Consider the following 21,845-nt stretch of genomic DNA (forward strand, 5'->3'; position numbering starts at 1 on the left):
TTCTGGAATGATGATGACATGTCATTTTCAGAACATGCACTATAATTCTCAAGACTTTCTATATATGGACCTTTATATGCTGTGAAGCTAAGTCTGAAATTAATTTCTCCTACAGGCCCTGCTCGGACTTTGGTGTTACTATGTAGTCCAGTTTTGACTCCCAGTTATGCCAATGGCTATGAGGGCAAGAAACAGCATTTTTACCTTAATATGTTAATTTACAAGATGGGAATAATTATTCACAGACATACATATACATACACTGTCACACAGACACATACACAGTGCCTTATAAATGTTCAAAAAATAGTAATTATTCCCCAATAGGAGGAATTCATCAGTCAATTACTAAGAATAACTAAAGAAATATTTCAAATACGGTGACAGGAAATGTAGCCATGTAAACTCAGCTGGGTGTTTAAATGCAATAAAATATTTTTAAAATACTGGAAAAATTTAAATGGTACATCTTCCAAGCCAATGTTTAATTATTCAAATTATGTATAATTAATGTACTTCCAGTGAATACAACAGATTTGCACCCTTCTCAATACTATTTAAAAACAACAAAACCATCATAGATTCAAGACATTGATTTGGCTATCAGCATCCACTGATGGATAAAATGATGATTAAGAATAATGGTAAATTTGTAACATCTTTGCAACACTTCTAAATGGATGTATTTTTTTTTATTCTAACCATGAGACACCACACATACAAAAACCTGTAGATCATATATGTGACAAACACATGTTTGGTGTACATCAAATGTTGAGAAACTTTTTCAAGAAGTTCAATATTCCTTAGAAGTCTGCAGCCCCAGGTGTGGGATCCACTCTCCTAGAGACTAGGAAATAACATACTGCTCAACACTCTGGTTGCACAGCTGACATCCACCAGAGAAATTGAGTGGCATGATCAGTTTCCACGTTCCTAAAAATTTTCAAACAGAACTTCATAGAATGGAACTTAGTGCCTCATAGTGTGTTAGAGCTGGAAGAGAAATTAGATGTAGGTCATCCATTTTAAGATGAAAAACACTGAGACCCAGAGAGGCTGTGTTTCTGCCTCCTTAACTACCACATAAAGGCAGATTCAAATCTTAAAATTTCAGTTACCATTCACCATATATAAGAAATATGTAAGTTGATAACATGGAACACTTGTAAAAAATAATGTAAAGAAAGATGCACTATATAAATTATGTTTTTGTGTTGTATTTTTTTTCCCTTCCTCCCTCCTTTCCTTCCTTCCTTCCTTCCTTCCTTCCTTATTTCCCTCCTTCCTTTCTTTTATTTTTTTGGTCAATCCTAACAGATAAAATATAAGTTTTCCCCCACTAACTCTCAAACAGAACTCGAAATCTTTAATTATAGTTTTTCTTTTTTCTCCCCTTTATCTCATCAAGCTTTTTTTTTTCTATTAACATAGTGACAAGATGGGGCACGACACATATTTGGTTTTTTAACATAGCTGGTTTAACATTAAAACAAGCTAAGATATGCCAACTGCTACAGAAAAAGTAAAAGATAGAATCTCTTTTAATCATATTTGTGAATGTGTGTACATTTAAGCTACTGGAATTTTCCATATATTTTCATTTTTCTTCTTCTGGAGAATTTACATGGTTGCAAAAAAACCCACAAAACCTTATTTTAGTCTTCATGGAACATAATCTTAACATCTCAGACAGTCTGAAGCATCCCCAATTACATTTTCATCTTTCTCTGGGGCTCTGTGGAGCTCTGCTAGTACTGCCTATTACACATAAGTTACTTTAAGTACTCTACTAAAGCTTGTTAAATGCTACACAAACTTTACACTTCACAGTTCTAATGTTTAACTTGAATCCAAAATTCATCTAATTTTCTGTGTTGGTAATTTCCATCTATTATTATTTCTAAATGGGTTCTTCTTAAAATAATAGTTGGTACCTGTTATGGACATGAGAAGAAATGCTTTGAACCTTTGCTCCACACATTCAACAAGGCGGAACCAACTAAGTAATGTAATGTTGGGGGCTTAATAACGTTATTTAAACAGTGACACCACTAATAAACACAAATAACTTGCTCAAAACATTGTATATTAAATGTAGTTGTTTTGTTTAATCTTAATTTTAAGTGACATATAGCAAAATAAATCCAAACATAATGATTCAAACCGGTATCTGTATACATCTATATTTATTTCAGGAATTTTCCTTTTTATGAGGTGAAGCTAAAGTACACTGTTCAAAATACAAAACTCATATTATGACTTTCTGCATATCATCCTAACAGACTGTACTTAAGATTCTGTATGCTTTTGATTTGACACAATTATGTTCTGAGCCACACGCAGACTACACGTCTGCTTTTGAGGGAGAATAACATTTGAAATCTCAGTTACTGAGCTTCACAGAGGAAATGTTTCTTGGCTGAAATTCTGGCAAAATTTTATTTTCCAGCACAGCATTTTATTAGGGTTTCTTTTTCCCTAGAGCAGTAATTTCATCTAAAACAAACAAAAAATTATAGAAAATATTCCCAAAGGTATAAACAAACCAACGAAACTTTCATATTCCTGAATGCCATAGCATCAGCTACATCTGGAAAGAGAAAGCTTAACATTTCTTTTCTGTCTTCATTGCCTAACATCAGTGAAATGTTGCAATTATTATATAATTATTCTTAATTTCTATTTACAAGTAAAATTTCAATTAATCATCTTTTATTTCAGGACACTTAGAATATTATAAAAATAAGCAACAAACAAGCTTCCCATTTTTATCTGTCAAAGGTAATCTCCTTCCACAATTTAAGCCTCACTTTATTCCTCAATAGGTAAACTGATATCAGGTTATTTCAGAGTGTAGAGACAAAGCAAAAACAAAGATTAAAAATCCAGACAAGATGGAATTTGGAATTTAAGAGTATTTACTGAAGTAAAATAATCTTTGTGAAATGATTCATCCAAAACTAAGTGCATATGAAACAACATTTGGGAAATAGCAGTATTTTGTCATCACTCTAAATTTCATTAAAATGAGATTTCCAAGAATACTGGCCTTTTATTTTACATTAATTTTCAAGTAACTTAGCAGTGTCCTATTTATGGCAACAGCTTTGTTAAGAAGATAAAAGAGCTAAACTATGTGTGAAAAGAGATGAGCAGTGGACATTTTTTTCTTTTCTTATGAATGTTATAACGAATAAAGGCATATATTTATAGTTAAAAAGTTCATGTTTTGCAGAGATATATCTAGTCTTCTTATAATCACATATACTGAAAAACTAAACATTACCAGATACATTGTTTTCATAACTTTTCAAAGAAAATTTTATATTTAAGATTTCTTTTGTGATTTTTTTTAAAGTCACATTTTGATTTTGAGTTCTATTTCTCTTTATGTTACAAATTGCAACTTTTCCCCTCTCTAAAAAGTGCTTTCTCTGAAGAGAGATGAAGTCATTCATTAGAAATTCTGGGAAAAAAAAAAAAAACTAATCTGATCTCATCAGTATATCTGAGCCTTCATCACTTCACAGTTATTTTGACTGAATAGTTGGATGGAAAATTAGGGGGAAAATGCCAAAGAAGACACACTTGTTACATAGACACCTGCATACTATGCATGTCCCATGTTATATTAGCAATAAGAATACTGTAATAGCTGACCCTAACTAGTGCCTTAATTAACTGGTATTAAATGATAATTAAGACTATCCCAATTAAGTTTTAATTTTAAAAAAATTAAGTATAAATTCAGTCATTCAATAAAGTGTTGTCGTCCTTTGGTGTGTTTCTAGGCACAGAATATAGCAATTTACTATTGACAAGCACTAACGGAGGAGGTCATTTCACAAGTATAGTGTGGACAAAGGTGAACCGGGCAACTGATGAAATCTGTGGCCAAGGCGAAATAGCAATCTCTGAGCCAAATGGTAATAAAGTTACTGAAATGAAGCAATGTAGTTTCTAAACTGAACTGTCATAAAGGAGGATATGTGCTTCAAACTGGCATGTCAGTGGTAATTAAAATATTATTTCTCTTTTTTAAAAAGTTCCAAATGGCTTTAATAGTTATATCGATTTTTTTTTATTCAAACAGCTAAAAGAGAGGTTAGTAGGATACTGCTGGGTGGACAGGGCAAGGAGTGAGCAATGCAGAGGTTTGCAGGAAGGTAAGGCAAAGCCTGTAAGGGCAGAAAAAGAAAAGAAAAAGAAAAAACCTGAGCAGATGGATTAACGTACTAGAGTCTATGAATGTGTCCACAAAATACCATGCTACTGCACAGTAAAGAAGGTAATGGGATTCAGAAGTTATATACACTATTAATGCTCAGAAAGCAATAGCTACATGTAGACTATATTTATTATTCATGTAAATACTGTAAGTTTCTGTGAGGCAAGATAACCAAAGTAAAGTTCTCAAAATGCATTCCCTTGAAGAATCCGAGGTGAATCTAGCAATGGGTTCTCTTCAAATGAATGCTAAATTATAAATTTCTCATGGAATCTGATGCCAGACTGGGGATTGGATGGCTCCCCCAGAAAGCTACCATTCTATCTGCACCAGAGAAGTCCATCACCTTGCAGTAAGGAGCTGTGCAGTCAATATCCTCATTCAGACACTCCCCCAGCAACCAAGACACTTCTCTTTAGGGGAAAAACCTTTCTAAAAAGTTAATATTCAGCAATAAAACAGGCTTCTGTACCATTTTTTTAATGTAATGCACTTTACAACTGGCTAATTTCATGCAATCATCTTTCACTTAATTAAACCTACACTCACATTACTGAATAAATAAATGATTTGTTTAAGCTTGAATAGAAAGTACAAAATAGTTCATTTGGAGAGAGCACAAAGGAATCATCAAGGACCTAGGGCCCAGGCCAGAGAATCATTCAAATCTTAGTTTCAGAATGCTGGAGAAAAGCCAAAGCCTTGTAAATTTCTACAATATTTTTTCTTGAAGTATAATCCTACCTTACAAACTACAGCATTCCTCACCCAGCTGGTAGACCCAAGATGCAATCTGTTGTGTGATCAAGAATCTATCTGCACAGGACTTGGAAGACCTCAGACTGCATTACCCGAGAAGCCCCTTTTTGCCAGTATTTGCCTGATCCCTGAAAAGCAAAATAAATATATAAAACATATTTCCGGAATCAAACTTAGCTTTTCTTCTCGTATCTATGAGGAAAAAAATAGAATGGTGTTTTAAAATGGGCAGGTCAATCAATTTATTTTTCTCTCATGCTCTTGAAAGCTCTAGGAGAAAAAGAAATATACTAGCTAGATGTAAACTGTTATTTGTCTTTATTTTCTGATTTCTTTGCTAAGGTTTACATATGCTATATACAACAGCCCATAAGACAAATATTCACTGAATAAGAAATTTCCAATTAAAACCAATAAACAGTCGACTGGGTATATCTGTGCCATAAAGCAAATGGCAGGTCTTTATAAAATTTCTCCTGAAGTTTTGTATCTTCCACACAAATATTAAAAATTATAAGCCAAAGTAGTGATCAATTAATGTTCCAATAGGATTGTTATTATTAAGAATACATGATGCAGAAAGCAATCTTGTCAATGAGCCACCTTCCTTTTTTAGGGACAAGGGTAATCATCCATAAAACTCTCCAAAACTATAAATTGAACCCAGAGGTCTATGATCCTTGCAAAGAAACACAAAGTAAGATTTAGCAAGGATACAAGCTAGCCTTTAGTGAAATTATAAAGATTAAGCAACTGCTTCTCTGTCCTTGGTTTATTTTGCTTTTTATTTTGGCAAGACTAGATGACCTTCCTCCAAAGGAAATAAATCTGTACAGAGCTGAAGATCATAGGCAATTAATACACTGACCAACAAGAGAGTCCTTTCCAATTATGGTTTTGGATGTGCTAAATGCAGGTGGAAATGTGTTTGCAAAATCAAGGTGAAACAAAACGCAGGCAGACTGCCCTGCTGGAAGACAGGATGGACTTTTGCTCTGTGCAAGATTTTTTGCTGCCCAACTGGGACATAATAATGTCAGCTAAATGAAAGGGTTTTATTTAGTGTCCATTTAAACAAAACCCACTGTTTAAATTATGACACAATAGGTATTTGGAAGTCTTCTTCATTCCTTTAAAAGAAGGTAAACCAGAATTCAGCAAGAGATGCAGGTGCTATTTCATCTTGAAATGGTTCCCACCCTCATTCAGGTAACAAGTTACATATTGGTAAAATAAAGACCTATAGCATTAACCAAAGAGACACAATTATAAGATGACACCAACTCTGCATTCACCTGTATGCAATGGCTTTTCTGGCTCCAAAGAACCATCCATTTATAATCTTTCCATATAAACTCTTTAATGCTTCACTAAAACTAAAATCTGCATACATGCATTTGGATACACACACACACACACACACACACACACACACACACACACCATGAGGGAAAAAAGCAATCATCTTTAACCACAGATCTGTAGTAAAATCATATCACCATTTTACTCCAAAGGCATTGCCTGGATTAGAAGAAGCTTGCCGCTTCTCAAAGCAAGTCCTGTTACCATAACGAATGTACATTTTACCAGCCTTGGAATTCTAATCGTGTTTAATACAGTTTCATGTTGCATCAAAGTACAAAATCAATACCATTTGTCCAGCATACAGGAAAAATGGAATCTATAAACGCTCCTTATTGAGTAATTAAACACCTATTATTGTCATGGGTAGTGAAACAATGAATATGATAAGATAAATTTTTGCAAGAAAATACTGCAGTGATTAATACCTCCCTATGTATTAAATAAAAATGACTGCCTTTTGTGCAGTACTGCTGGCAGAAGAACGGGGACACGAGAAGTAGTTGCCAGTGCCACAATAACAGGCTAACCTTGAACTGAACTCCTTTCCTCAAGAAATTAAATGCTGTAGCAGGACTTTAAATCCCCCCACTTAGAGCTCATTTGTGAGCCATGTAACCTGCAGTTCCTGAAGAGAACTCATTATCTTCAGAAGGAGAATTCCTTTATAATTTCTTTATGAATGTGTATATTGTTTCTATAAAAAAAGTATTTCACTGTCCAAAAAGGATAAGAATATTAACAGTGTAAGCAAGGTGAAGAGACTTGTACCAATCAGATACCAATTCTACTTCGAAGAATTCAAGCACAGAATAGAATCTGTTATGGAAAACTGAATGTAGGATTGAGAATGAGCTCAGAGGAAACGCATATTTAGAAAAAAGATATTACTCTATTAGACTGATGCTAACGCTCTTGGTTGTTTAGTTGCTAGAGTTCTGTACGTCTTTCTGTACCTGTTTATCTGTCTGTCTGGCATTACCAAGAAAGCTCTTATTCTACAGCCCCCACTCCCCTGTACGCATATAAACACACATACCTCCCACCCATCATTCGCCACATGGTCTTCCATTGCTTTGCCTTTTTTTCTTTTCTTTTCTTTTTTTTTTTTTTTTTTGACTTAAGAATGATGCACCAGGAACAACTACAAAGTACAAAAGATGAATCTATGGATGTGACACTTGTAAAGGGTAACCCTATTTCACAATTGATATGGGACAAAAAAGAAAGAAAAAAGGCCACTGAAGCAATAACTGCTCACTGAATTACCATTAAATTGTAAGATTTACAATCGAACGTACAGTAAGTGCATATGTAATGGAGTTTGTCCTCTAGAAGAATATAAAGTGAATCTTTGCAGCATAGGATGTGTGTAGGTGATGTATGTTTCCTTTTAATTTATTTTTTAATTAAAAACAAAAAGTTCAAAACACACAAAAAAGGATGTATTACAGAATCACCAGCAAAACCCTAAGGCTTACTTAAAAGCTTACCTAATTTTAAATGTACTTTATATTAATTACTCTCATTCTCCATCCAACTGAATTCATGCCTCTAAACACAAATGTAAGGCACATAATCAAACACATACAGGAAAACAAGAAGTCATGTTATCCTCTTACAGCATTAATACTTGGACAGTTAAACTTTCTGAACTGTTCATTAAGTAAAAAAATTGCTGATACCAAACATTGGTTATACATTGCAAGATTTTTTTTAAGATAAAAAAGAAAGAAGACAGTTTATTAGTAGTATTCTGTAAGGCAGAAAAATTCTGCAAGGGAGAAAATTCAAGTATGATATTTATGCAATAAAATATCAATAACATTATACCTATGTTTATTTTTATTAACACAAACAACCTCCAGAAAGGAATTGGCTATTATGGAGAAAAAAAAATGCTTAAAGTACTCTAATTATTTCTTTAATAATCATTAAAAGCAAATTCTAATAATGATCTCTGTACTGCTTTCTAAAGTAAACATTGGTGAAATAATGCCGATTTCTACCTCATGACAGACAAATACTTAATAAAAAATATATATAACTGGTCAGAGATACATGCACATGGATAATGTTTTAGCAAAAGCTTTCTGAAAGAGTAAAAACTGATAGAAGGTTGCTTAACAATATCTCTTAAAAGATTTATTTAGTTTCAGTAAATAAGTGTCTTCTTTAAGTAGTATTAGAGAAGTCACTGTCCTTGAATTAAGTAAAATGTAAAACTATTGCGCTGATTTTGCAAATCTATGGTTTGCTCTTCTCACCTCTCCCCCAAAGGATCTGAATTTTATTTTAAAGGATTAACAAGTAACACCCATGATCAGCAATGATATCCTTGTTCTTTTAAACCTTAGTGAATCCAGTTCAGTAAAGGTGAAGTAGTAGAATTATCAGTACAAGTGGCCATGTCATTAGAGCCTTCAGAAAGGTGCTGCATAGAAATGCCTAAATAAACAGCAGCATAAAGGATATGGAATGTGATATATACACATAATCTCTGTCTATACACACACACACACACACACACACACACACACACAGCCTGCCTCTGGTTATTAAAAATATAAAATAGATGCATCACTGTATATAAACCAAAAGGTATTTACAACTGTATATAAACGAAAAGGGATTTCTTATCCCCCCTCACATCAATTTTAACTTCAATTCTAGTTTAAATGGTGTTCCATTCCCCCTCCCCTTGCTAAGACATTTGAAAGAGTATCCTCAACCTCAGTTTGTTAAAGCCCCTCTATGCTACAGTGAGCTGAAGAATTTTCAGCATCTGATGAAGACCAGTGGACCACCTGATACTTTTTCAGCAGGGTGATAAAATTAAAGGATGGCTTTGATTTGCTTGAAGGATTACTTCCCTTATTTAATTGTTTAAAGTGCATGGTATTAACACAAAGAAGGGGGAAAAAGAAAATTAAGAAGGTGACTGTAGAGCCTGAGCTAATTGCAAGCTGATTAGATTGTGCCATGAGAGAGAGCTCTCCCTCCGTTACATACCATCACAAGCTCTGGTCTCTTCCACCCTGCTGCTGCAGCAAACAAGCTGATTTGCTAACAAAGTGGTCAGCTCGGGCACTTGCACAGCGGCTCACGGGGTCCACAGAGGGCTGCTCTCCATGCAGAGAATCTCAAGCTCCATTTTCCAATCTGATTACACGGCTCCTTGTTCCAGCAGCCTTAAACCTTCATGGCAGTTTACCAACATTTTCATCACTTTTTTCTTTTACAAAGCAAAAGAACTGATAAGCTCTCAGGTACCCAGGATTTCATAGTCAATGGCTGGCCAGCAGCCAGCATTCCCTCACCACACAACTGTTTCGGGCCACACTGCATAAAGCAGACAGGATTTACCAGACAGCACAGGACTATTAGAATTTTGCCGTGTGTACAAGTAAGCAGCATGTTTCTGTCCTTACAGATGTCGACTATTGTGTCTAATCACATCTAGGAGGTAGAGAGATCTAATAAGTGTCCTGCCTGCCCCCCACATGATCCCCCAAAATAGGCAATGCAAAGCAAACCAGTAAGCATATGCCCATGAATTCATTATTACACTAATGGATATGAGCAGGAAGTCTGCCTAGTAAATGCATAGAACTACAAAAAGTTCAAAGTCCTGGTCTGATTACCTCCATCACTATGAAAGCAATCCTGGTGACTTTCTATTAAAATTTAAAATAGTGGAGATAATACAAAATACTGATTAGTACATTCAAACTTTGGCAATTCTCTAGATATTTAAAAAGGCAAACCCAAAGATGTGGAAATGAGGCACCAAATTTATCATCTAAAGCAGCTTCTCAGAATTAATCTTACAACCATTTATCTGCAAAAATCACACCATCCAGGTGGCACAAGTTTCAATGTAACCTGTTCACACTCAAAAGTTGAAAATAATGACTGCTACAGCATTTCAAGTTGAACACTTATGGATAGATGGTCCTACATAATATTTTCTAAAATTCACTTTAACACGTAGCCTATCCATAGGCCTAAAATGCAAAATAAATGTGGACCTAAAGTATGAGTTTTACAGTGATGGAAGTGCTCAGTCACTGGGTGCTACCATTCATCCAAAAAACAATAAACAAATAAAAAATAATAACAGAGCCTCCTCTGGCCATGGCCAATAACTTTCTAACAAAGATAACAAAAAGGGAAATGCCTTTTAATGTCTGTGGTTATTCCTGGTTCATTTCTGCATAATATTGATCTACAATAAAAGACTGGGGAGGGGAGGGGACGGAGAGGAGTCTGCAGTTATGGGAAAAATGTACAACTCGGCTCGCACAATGCCTCAGTGTTCCAGCTCACCAGTGCGCTGACCCTCTGCATCTCAGAGTCATTAGCTGGAGTCCCAGCCCTGCCTTTAGGAGGGGGGATTTGAACTCACACACCAATGTGGGGAGATTCGGGATTTTAAGCAAGCCAGACAGAGGGGTCATTCCTCCTCGCTGATGAGGAGGACGCCTGTCCCCTGGGGAGGGGAAAACTGGATGACTGACTGTCGCAAGATGCAGGCAATGGATGTGCTGCTGACTCAGGGATGGACTCTGACAGCCACCCTGCTTCAGCCCTGAGTGGGAGCCGTTGTAGGGCAGCAGCACTGACTGGACATGCAAAAGTTGAGAAGAATAGAAGAGATAGGAAAGAGGGAATAAATGAGCAGAAGAAACAACTAGTTCTTTCCAAGACATATGCACACCAGAAATAAACATTTTTCCTTCTTGCAAGTGAATGTTGCCCAACAGATAAAAGATGTGTTTGTGGTCATGCATATTTAGAACAACCACAGCATTTCTGAAAGGACTTAAAAAGAGGACATGCATTTTTAAAACTGATAGGCTAGGTTGGGTATATATCTATACACATGATACCACAAAAACCTATAAAGTCAAAGAAAGTCTGCACATACACCCATATATGTATTTGCATGTGGGTGGTATTCTGCATAAATGACTGTCAACTTAAAATGCCATTCTCTAATTTATATGCAAATTCTACCTCTGGTAAAATAAAAACATATTTTAAGCAGCTTATAGTGCCAACACATTATTCCCATGAATGATTCCTAGTAAACTATTTATGCCAACTGTGGGGATTTTTTTATGATTTATTGGATGGCGAATGAAACCACTTAAACTATAGTTGTCTGTATGAATCAGTAATTTTCATGTTTCTAATTAAAATGTAAACAGCGTAATGAAGACATCAAGTTTTTAGGCAAATGTCTCTTCCAGTGCCACTTGGGGTATGGTAATTACTGGAGCAGATCTATGGATGCTCCTGAATCCTCTACAAGTCCAGATTAAAAGCATTACTGCTAAACCTGGCTTTTTACACGAGGGAATTTTGTATTGCAACCCATTCCCAGTTGGCTTACAGATGCACGTTAACACTACCTTTAAAAAGTGGTCATTTAAAAAAAAAAAATCACAATGGAAAATGACAAATGAAGTAATTTATATTTAAAATGCTCACTATATAAGATTTACTAGAAATCAAACACTAGAACTAGATCTGCTCAGTTTCGATTTCTGGCCACTAATTTCTTGGGGAGGAAAGGGGAAAAAAAAAAGAAAAAGAAAAACAGCAACCAAACATTATCTACCTTACATTTACAGAGCCAGGATCTGAGGCGAAGAGCAGGTGGAGATCTGACTCCAGATTCAAAGATTATGTTAATTTCCAAGACTTATTTTGTTTAAATGAAATATGTTCAAAATTTTAAAATTAGCACAATTTAAAAAGTAATATATACAATCCACGGGGGAAATGTGTCATTTTCCCTTACATTGAAGAAGGTAAAAGTGCCTTTGATATAAAACTGATTTCAGCATCTATTTTTTCTGCAATTCGTCAAAATTTATCCTAAAGCAAGTGACCTCTTATACATACTGAGAAAATGCATCACCTTTTCTGCTTACAACTGTTAATTGAACTGCTCTCTGAAGCTTATTTTCCCAAGTTATCCAGCACACTTATTTTACCTGTTTACCACCCAGCACTAGAATAGTTATTTTTAAAAAAAAGAATTATAATTCTGCCCCACCCCTCCCTTCATATACCCCTTAGAACTCCACACTTGGAGTTGAGGGGTTATATTATACTGAAATCTACAGTGGGAAAGTCTGAAACATATGGTAAAAGGATTCTCCTCTCCTACTCACCCCAGCCCAGGACTCAAAGTCTACAGACTGACTGGAAGGGCCAACATTCCTATTATTTTTACATAAATGCTAGACAAGCATGTTGCTGAAGCTGGCTGTAGAATTTAGAATGGATAAGAAATGTGAATGTGTGCAGGGGTGAATGAAATAGAAATTTTTGCACTGTGATGTTTTAGTACTAAAGTAATGCAAACAAATATGTATGCAACCACCATCCTGGAGCCAGGGAGAGTGTTTCATCTTAAAGTGTTGTGTCTACACTTCCATCTGAAAACCTATAAGCTTCTGTTTTCCTGAGTTGGACACAGAGACATAGTATTTTGGGATGGGGGAGGGGTGGGGCATGGAGAGAGAGGATTTGAGAGAGGCATATTTGGGTGATGCTTATAATTTTTTCCACATCTCCGGGGGTTTTCAGAGGGAAAGAAAGCTGATTAAACAAGGCCAAGTGTTTTGTCGGCTTAAGGGTGATATCATAGTTGTGTTCAATATCAGAAGTGTTGCGAGTATGGGCATCATTTCTGTTTGCTTTGTGCCAGAAAGGTAAACACCGGATTGCATTGTGGATTAAAACAATAAGAAATCCCTTTCCTCTCAGGCTTTCAAGGCCGTGTTAATCGGGTGTAATTTTTAATGAAGACTAGCTGCTTGGTACTCATTCAAGACATTTCATTAGAAGGTTATTCATTTAAAAATCAACGTTTCAACCATATCAAGCTGTAACCTTTCTTGAAATGTAAATGAATGGTTTAAATGAGAAGATTAATAAAGAAGGGATGTTCCAATTCCAAGCATGGCATGCTATGTATTTTTAAATTTGTCTATGCCAGATGCTGTCAGTCAGAACAAAAAACTGTCCAAGCAGACAATCTGTGCGTCTGAATGTTGATCATGTTGGAAAGTACAGGGGGGAGGAGGGGAGAGTGTGTCAAGGATTCATGGTCCTTCATCTTTGCAGTAGAGCAAACACGTCTCTCAGTATAGCGACAGACAGCTGCTTCCACTTTCTAATGTGCCCTAACTTAGATCACTGAAAGAATTGTCAGCACTCAGAGAAACACACAAAGATAACACAGCCAGCTGCCATGGAGGGGAAAAACAGCACAGCTCAGAAGAAATGGGATTTGTTCCATTTGCATGATGCTGCCTCCCCTGGGCCCCTTTCTTTCAAATCCAAAGCACAAAAGACAACACTTAACATATTTGCTTAAAGATGACAACCTCATGTTGATTTCATTTGGATGTAACAGTGTCAGGATTACAGATATAAGAATATATTATATCTGTAACAGAGACTGACAAATGTACCCATCAGTGGAACTGTCTGATTCATCTGCTTATACAGCCATTTTACCATCCCAAGGGTGCTATCTAAGTAGTAACTTTAGAAGACTGAAGGTCTAATTTTATTACACCACATTTCAACCTACTAAACAATATTATTTCTAAAATAGATCATTTTTATTGGAAGTCTCCCTGATGAAAAATCCAGTAGACACCAGAGAATTTATGAACTGTATGGGTCCTTTGAACTCAATATACTGCCCATTTTAAACAACTTTTCTTGCTGTATGGCAAAATCCTAGTATCAAAGAAGTGAAAGTTAAAGAGAGAATACATTCATTTTGAGTGTACATATACTGCTCTATTAAATACATACATATATATATATATATGTATATATATACATTATATAGAGAGAGGTTGATTATATTTTATGCTGCTCACTATAAAATTAGGTATTACTTGGTCTATTTGAATAAATTCTTTCTAACTACTTACTTTTGTCTCTTCCATAATAACTCTTCCCTCAATACAGTATGCATACTTCAACAGCATCATGAGTAATCATTTCCTGTCAATATCTTTTCAACATTTAGTCAATCTGATTTCCAGTTAAGGTATTTTTTTTTAAGCAGAGGATAAGACAAGACAATGATTTAAAGCTACATTGGTTAGCTGCTAATCATTAAAACATGCTCAGCTAAGAAAACCATGATTCTGATCTGAAGCCTACATAGTTTTATGAATCTTTATTCTGCATAGTTTTATGGATTTTAACTTCAATTTTTAAGTAAATAGATTTAGAATGATGTAATTAAATTGATTTATTTATATCTACAGTACTCTTGATTTACTCTATTGGCATTTGTGGTGGGGGGGGCATTGAAAATTCAGACACAGGAGAAGGAAGGGAGGGAATATTCAGGTTCTTAACACATGCACTGTGTGTATGCATACACAGATATCTGTACACAGCCCAACTAACTGACTTCCTATAATGAAATGCTGGCTCCCTGTGTTCCTACTTGTCCAAAGGAACGCTCTAGTGCTTGTTGCTATTTACTGGCAACAGTATAATTCACTCATTTGGTCTTGTTTTATAAAATAGAGTTAACTGCTATATGTGAAATTTCTGCACAGCAGATGGTTACCAATCATTGTTTTCCATTTGTTTAGTTTCTAGTAAAAAGAAGAAAAACTCTGGGGTAGTGATGCAAAGAAAACTAGCAGCCTACATGATAAGCCAACCAATGCCAGGAGATTCATTTAAAAAAAAAAATGACTTTTATCGGAGAGTATATTAAGATTAAATATAATTTTGAGGACTGGGTAGAGGTTATGTCCATCCCCATACATAAAGGAAAAGGCCATTTGAATAATTTATTTTATTCCATAGTGTAAAATCCTCTAAAATTTAATCTTTTTATTTTTAAAGTGATCAAAGTTTCTAAAAGGAACTTATTATAACCATTAATGTTTGTCATTACCCACAATGAAATCACTTTCTGTACCTATACGTAGCCCAGTTGTCCAACAGAAAATGGGAAATAGTAGCCATTTGTGGACAAGTACACATGCACAGAAAATTAAGCTGTAAATATCTGGACTGTGTTATTACTGGAATCTGGAAACATCTGGGGCTAGAGAACAAGCCAAGCCCCATTTCCACAATGTCCAGGTAATTGCTTAAATGATTTATACTTTACTGTTTCTATTAAAAATGGCTTTAAAGAGAAACATTTGTAGGCTTGGTCCTGCAATAAAAACTGGTATCTGATTTCACTTGTACAAAATCTTGTGAAAGATGTTACATTTCTTCAAGGACACATACATGACTAAACTAAACCCTGGACAAAGACTGAGTACTAACAGAGGTGTGGTCATTCACTCAAAGAAAACAGTTATATTAGGAAAGTAAATTTTAAGTGGTTTATTTGTGATTAGTTTTTATTCTAAACAAAAGTATCCAACAGAAAGCATTGTGTTCATGCACTTATGACAAATATATCCAATCCACTTTCGGGTGAATTGTAATTCCCGTTTCAATTCCAGTTTAATTAATTTCACATAAATCTTGTTTACTAGTACTTTGACTGAATGTCAACCAAATCTAATCCTCAAGGGACAAATAGGTGTTACCTGCCAGACAGACTTGTGCCACTTAGATAAGGATCTAGAGAGGGATTTAAATTGGTTCACTTAGATGATATCTGTATGGAACTACCAACTGGCCAATTCAGAATAAATATACTCTCAGTGTCATCACGTTTCAACACACACACACACACACACACACACACACACACACACACAGTTGTATTCACCTGAAAAAAAATTTGATTTTAGATTTTAAGACAATATAACAAATATAAAGTTTATATTCTTCAAGAATTGTCTTTTCTACTCCTAACATTTCAAATACTAACAGCTGTCAACTACGCATATGAGGAGTAAAAAAAAAAAAAAAAAAACTTCAACAAAATAAACCATTGACCACTGACTTTTAACCATATTTAATGGTACCAATTTATATCACTACCCTCTCAGAGGCATCCTCCAATATTCCGCTGTGAAAAACAAAAGGCATTTTAGGTACAAAGAAAATACTTCATGGATAATTTTATCCACTTCATTTAAAAACCCACAAGTTCCTGATTATAAATCAAGTACAATACTAAGTCTTTATCTTTTTAAATATTCCCTAGATTTAGTATGGTTGTTGGCAAGCAACCATTAGAAGAAGGCTTTAGCATTCCTGGTCTTGACTCTCAATCTGATGGATTTGAATTTGTATTTTAGCAATTTTAACTTACTAGTTTTTCATGGAATGGTTGCCAGAAAACCAGAGGAACTGATTTAACAAAGAAACCAAACACATGGGTCTTTGTTGTAGTCACACTGCAAAACTTCTTTTGCTACTTTATTGTTTTGCAGTCTTTATTATTCTACCTATAATGTACTCATCACTGTCTAAGCTCTTTGCTTGAGATGGCAGTGTCTTGAATGTAATTAACTAAGCAAAAGGTGTCCCACTGTAACTCACTTAATGACATATTTTTGTCATAAGCCAGATTCAGCAGTCAGCACTACAGATGCTTTCTTCCACACAGACTATACAAGATTAACTTGCATTTCAACATAAAGTGGTAAGATAGCATCTAAAACTTTTCAGCTCTGAAGACCCCAAATTAGAAGGAGACTAGTGAGCTTTCAATAAAGGTTATGAGTTTATGGGTTTCCCTAGTAAAATGGTGTTTTTCAAAGAATGACAATAAAGTTTTTGTATTTTGGGGGGGGGGTTGTTTTGTTTTGTTTCTGGGTTCTTTGATGAAGATGTATGAACAAGTGCTTTTCTCTGGTGCATTTTCTTGCTTTAGAAACACAAATATGAAATAGAAACCTTATAAAATAGTGTTGACTAATTATAATTCCAACTTTATGTCAAATGGAGTTTCCCTTAGAAAATATTTATAACATTATTTGTTGTAACATTAAGTGACAGATTTGAGAAAGAAACTGATCCTTCTCCAAGCCCACAAACCCAACTGGTAAAGCAATTGAACCACAAGAAGACAGAGGTCATTGGGTGTAATCCCAGATAAATTGTTAACTGCCCAGTATTTAGTACAAAATAAATTAATAGTGTCAGATGCTAAAGAGAACAAAAAAGTGCCAATTAAAATGTTAAGCAAAGACATTCACAAACTGCAGAGTCACAGAAAGTTATCAAATCAATTGTATATCAACTAGTTTGCATCTCACACCTTATCACCATAAGTACCATCAGGTTCCCACAAAATCTGCTTTTAGTATCTTTAAGGCACAAATTTACTCCCTATTTATCAGAGAAAAGGCAAAATAAAAAGAAATACCCAAGTTGCTACTGATTTCCCATGCTCAACCAAAGGCTGAATAAGCAAATGTCAATCAACCCAATGTTAGCATGAAGTTGATCAGTAAGTCTCATTGTTCTATACTCACAAATTGTTTTTTGAGAAGAAATACATGAGAAAAAATTAAATATGTTCAGAATAGTGATTTGATGCTATTTGTTACAGCCCTTAATCAAAGCAGGTTCGAATTTTGTGTTTTGTGGGATTTAAAAACAACATCATAAAGTTGCTTTAATAAAATAACTTAAGTGCCCTCCTATCCAGAGACATAAAATTAGAATGACTATAGGCTTATTTTCAGGTATACAATTACAAAACTATTTTTCTGAGTTATAATGTGTCTTTAGTAATTACATAATAATTTAGGGATTTCAATTTTTAAAATGAAATACACAATTTTAATAGCTTTGTTCTTTAAATATTTTCAGAGGCATCTTTTGATTTTTTAAAGTAAATTTAACAAAGTGACAGTCTCCATAGCTTTTATCAATTCCATTTACCAATATTCATTGAACACCTGTTATAGACTTTATACAATATACACAGGTTCAGGAGATCTAAATTAAGAATGATTTGATGTGTCTGTTCTCAAGGAATTTACAATTTCCTAAAAGAGAAACATGATTAACTATAAAAGAAAAATAATGATCAAAAAAAGATATTTTTAAAATATTCAGATAATATTAAGTAGATGTGAGAATTGACCCTGATCATTGTTACTCATGGAGGCTTTTACAGATGATCCAACTGTTGGCCTGGATACCAAAGTAGTGGTAGGATTTCACCAGATGAAGAAGGGTATTCCAGGAGTAAAAAGACCAAGTAAAGTAGAGAAAAGAGGGAAAGAGAAAATCACTTTGGTGGAGGTCCAATTTTCACCCTAATTTATATATAAATATATATACATTTATAAATAAATAAATATATATATATATATACTATCTATGTATATATATATAGAGAGAAATATAGATAGACAGATAGATAGATAGATAGATAGATAGATAGATAGATAGTATTTAAGGTCCATAATTCCGATGCCTAAATTAATCTGATTATCAGTCTTTCATTTAAATCTGTCACTGAAGAAAAGTATCATCTAATTAATATTCATCAACTTTCCAGATATTAGAATTATTGACACTGTTGTTTGCAACCAATTAGTAAGCATAGTTGATGAATAGTTGCCATCCCCTTTGAAGGACTTAACGAAGTCCTTGATCTTCTTTCATTGTCTCCAGAACAATTTCTTGAGCTTCTTTAAGAGAAACAGAAACTTTTTTCATCAGTCATAGGCCACTAGCAAGGTTCCAAGTTACTCAAATTCACGAGGCCATGATGAAGCAAGAATTAGTTATATAGAACTGCAAGAAATTTTACTAGTCATTGAATCATCTCCTCTTTCAGAAAAAGAAAACTGTGGTTCAAAGAGGCTGAGTGACTTGACAGGGTAAGAATACCATAGCCTTGGGGCTTCTGTTGACACTTTTCCTCCTACTTGTAACTTTCTGGGGCCCTCTTAGCTGTCCACTGTAGGAGGAATCTAGAGAAGCTGTTGAACTATCTCTAGTATATGTCATCAGGATGCTCAATTCAGACTGAATATCCCATTTTAATGACTTCAAACCAGAAAGAAATGTTTTTTAAACACAGAAAAGTTCTGGAGCTCATGAAACCTCATGGTTCAGAGAAGTGATTCTCAATCTTAACTTTACTTTAGAATCACCTGGAAAACAGAGAAGAAACAGGCCATTCCTCCAAACTCCATTTAACTAGTCTAGGGTAGGGCTAAAGGAAAAGAATTTTACTTCATTTGTTTGGATTTTTTTTCTTTTTTCTTTTTTAAGGTAGAATTAAAAAAATCAACAACAAATTTTGCTTGGATACAATCAAATAATACCTGTATCTATTTCAATAATCTGAACCCCTGTATAGAAATAACTACATTTCTTTCCAAAATAAGCCCTAAAATAGGTCCATCTCAGTCCTTAGTAGACTTTCTTCTATTGGTCTAAGCAAACTGAGGATATTGGGGGAAGAAAAAAAGATTCTCAGAATAATACAAATCATCTTTAAAGGCATATGTGTTTTTATACCTATTTAAATTATGGGGAGTAAATCAGGGAATAAATAGTTCTTTCATGTAGATGATCATAAGTCCCATTATTCAAAATGTGATGTAGAATCTGCCATTTTTAAAAAGGATATCATAATTTGTTCAGATTATAATACTGCATCCTATTTCATGTGTACTAGTCACTAATTCCTAATAAGTGATCAGTTTTGCACAAAATTATTTTAGGATTTGATTTGTAAAATTGCTAACATCATTTTTAGCAACAGTCCCATGAAAAAAAGTCCTTGCCTTGCCTCAACAACTTTCCCTAATTTTCTTTCCTTTTAACTGTTTCCCCCATTCTTACAAGTTGCCTTTCATGAGAAAGGGCAGTTTGCCCAAGACAACAAATGCTACTTGCCTTTCCCCTCCTCCACTACACACTCTAACATCCTCTTAATTGATTCAAACTACCTTCTCGTGGTCTAAATATCATATACTGGTGGCTCAAGGGAAATTTGATTATCCAGATGATCAAGTAATAACCAGCCTTGCAGATAAGTACAAAAAAAAAAAAAAAAAAAAAGTCCCAGTCACTCAAAACAGTACACAGGTAGGTGGTAAGATTAGAATCCCAATCCAGTAGTGGGAGACTGACTGAGACAGCAGGGTTCTTGTTGAGTACACAAATAGAAAAAAAAAAAAAAGAGGCAGAAAAATTTTTTACTCCTACCCCTAAGCAAGTATTCCTGCAGAGTTGGCTATTAGAAAATACAGATAATATTTTAAAAAATATGTATTGAGGTACACATATGCATTACAATTATACATCTGCAACACCTCCCAGATGACAGTTTAGTGATGGGGCATTTTGGCAAGATAAATTTCAAGGAAATATTAGATTGTGGCAAAATTGCAGATTTTTACCCATAATTATAAAAATAATTATAAACAAAGCTAAAGCATACATTGTACTGTGCTCCTTGAGTTTCCCTGTGAGGTCTTTTTACTTTGATGCTAAATCTGAATAAAACGAGAGAGAAAGCACAAAACAAAACAAGCACTGTTATACTGAATATGTTCATTGAGGGATTTATTAAAGACAAAAATAATAAAGAACTTTCTATATTAGATTTTTCCTAATACTTAAATTGTTTAAATATTATCGATAAACATTTTTATACTTATTTAAAAAAAACACAAAAGAGATTCAGCTTATTATACAATTTTTTTCTAAAGAGACACTAGCTCAGACTAGATGTACCTATGACTCTACTGTTTTAACATACATGATTAAACTTATACCAATAATGAGTTTTGGTTGTTATACCCAAAACATATTTTCCAAGTTAGGGAATAAATACTCTTTGTATTCATATTACACTTAGAATTCCACTCCCCCAAGAAAAAACAAAATTAGCAATGTCCATATAGGTGTATGAAATTTTAAAAGCTGGTGATATTCCCCTCATGTCAGACTAGGATTCAGTCATTTAGAATTCCATATCAGCATCCCCCCCTCTAATGCTTCTTAATCTTTTGAGTAACGCAGACCTCTTCTTCAAAAGAGAACTATGCACTAACACCACTGGCCAAGGATACTATGGTAGGGGTAGGGGGGATAAGACCCACATATTTTGTATCTTGGGCCTAAAATTGGCTCCAGATTTGTGAGTCAAGGACAGAAAGTCAGTTTCAATACAGATGTGTTTTAAAAAGTAAAAAAAATGGCTATTATTTTTAACAAGTTACATATTGGGTATTATTCTGTAAAAATGAGTCATAAAATATATTTTTAAGTACTTAAAGTCATGAATATGTTTTACTCTTTTACCTCTGCTTGAATGTAATTTTTCATTTTCCAGGAACGGATACATTTTCTAACTAACCCTGTTAACCTAATTACTCATAAAGAAATACCAAAAGCGTCCCTGACATCAATACCTTCACAAAGAAATGTATCTATGCACATGCACAAGAACATATTCCATTTAGATAATCAAAACTGTAACTTTTATTTTTAAAATGTCCTTATATCCATGTAATTCCTAGCAGTGAAATTTATTAAAAGGATT

The 21,845-nt window shown here is 34.4% G+C and overlaps 1 protein-coding gene across 4 annotated transcripts in view; it reads right to left on the minus strand.

Moving 5' to 3' along the window:
• Positions 1-21,845, minus strand: part of FIGN (fidgetin, microtubule severing factor) — a 120,808-nt gene that overhangs the window by 88,978 nt on the left and 9,985 nt on the right. For 2 of the 4 annotated variants that reach the window (XM_081260887.1, XM_081260885.1), the window contains one exon: positions 4,976-5,118. The exons of the other annotated variants lie outside the window; for them this stretch is intronic. The gene's annotated coding sequence lies outside the window, so the exon portion shown is untranslated. The remainder of the gene's footprint in view (positions 1-4,975; positions 5,119-21,845) is intronic. 4 annotated transcript variants of the gene reach the window in all.

The sequence above is a fragment of the Spermophilus citellus genome (genome assembly GCF_964194105.1).
Source record: "Spermophilus citellus genome assembly, chromosome: 11".
Taxonomy (NCBI): Eukaryota; Metazoa; Chordata; class Mammalia; order Rodentia; family Sciuridae; genus Spermophilus; species Spermophilus citellus.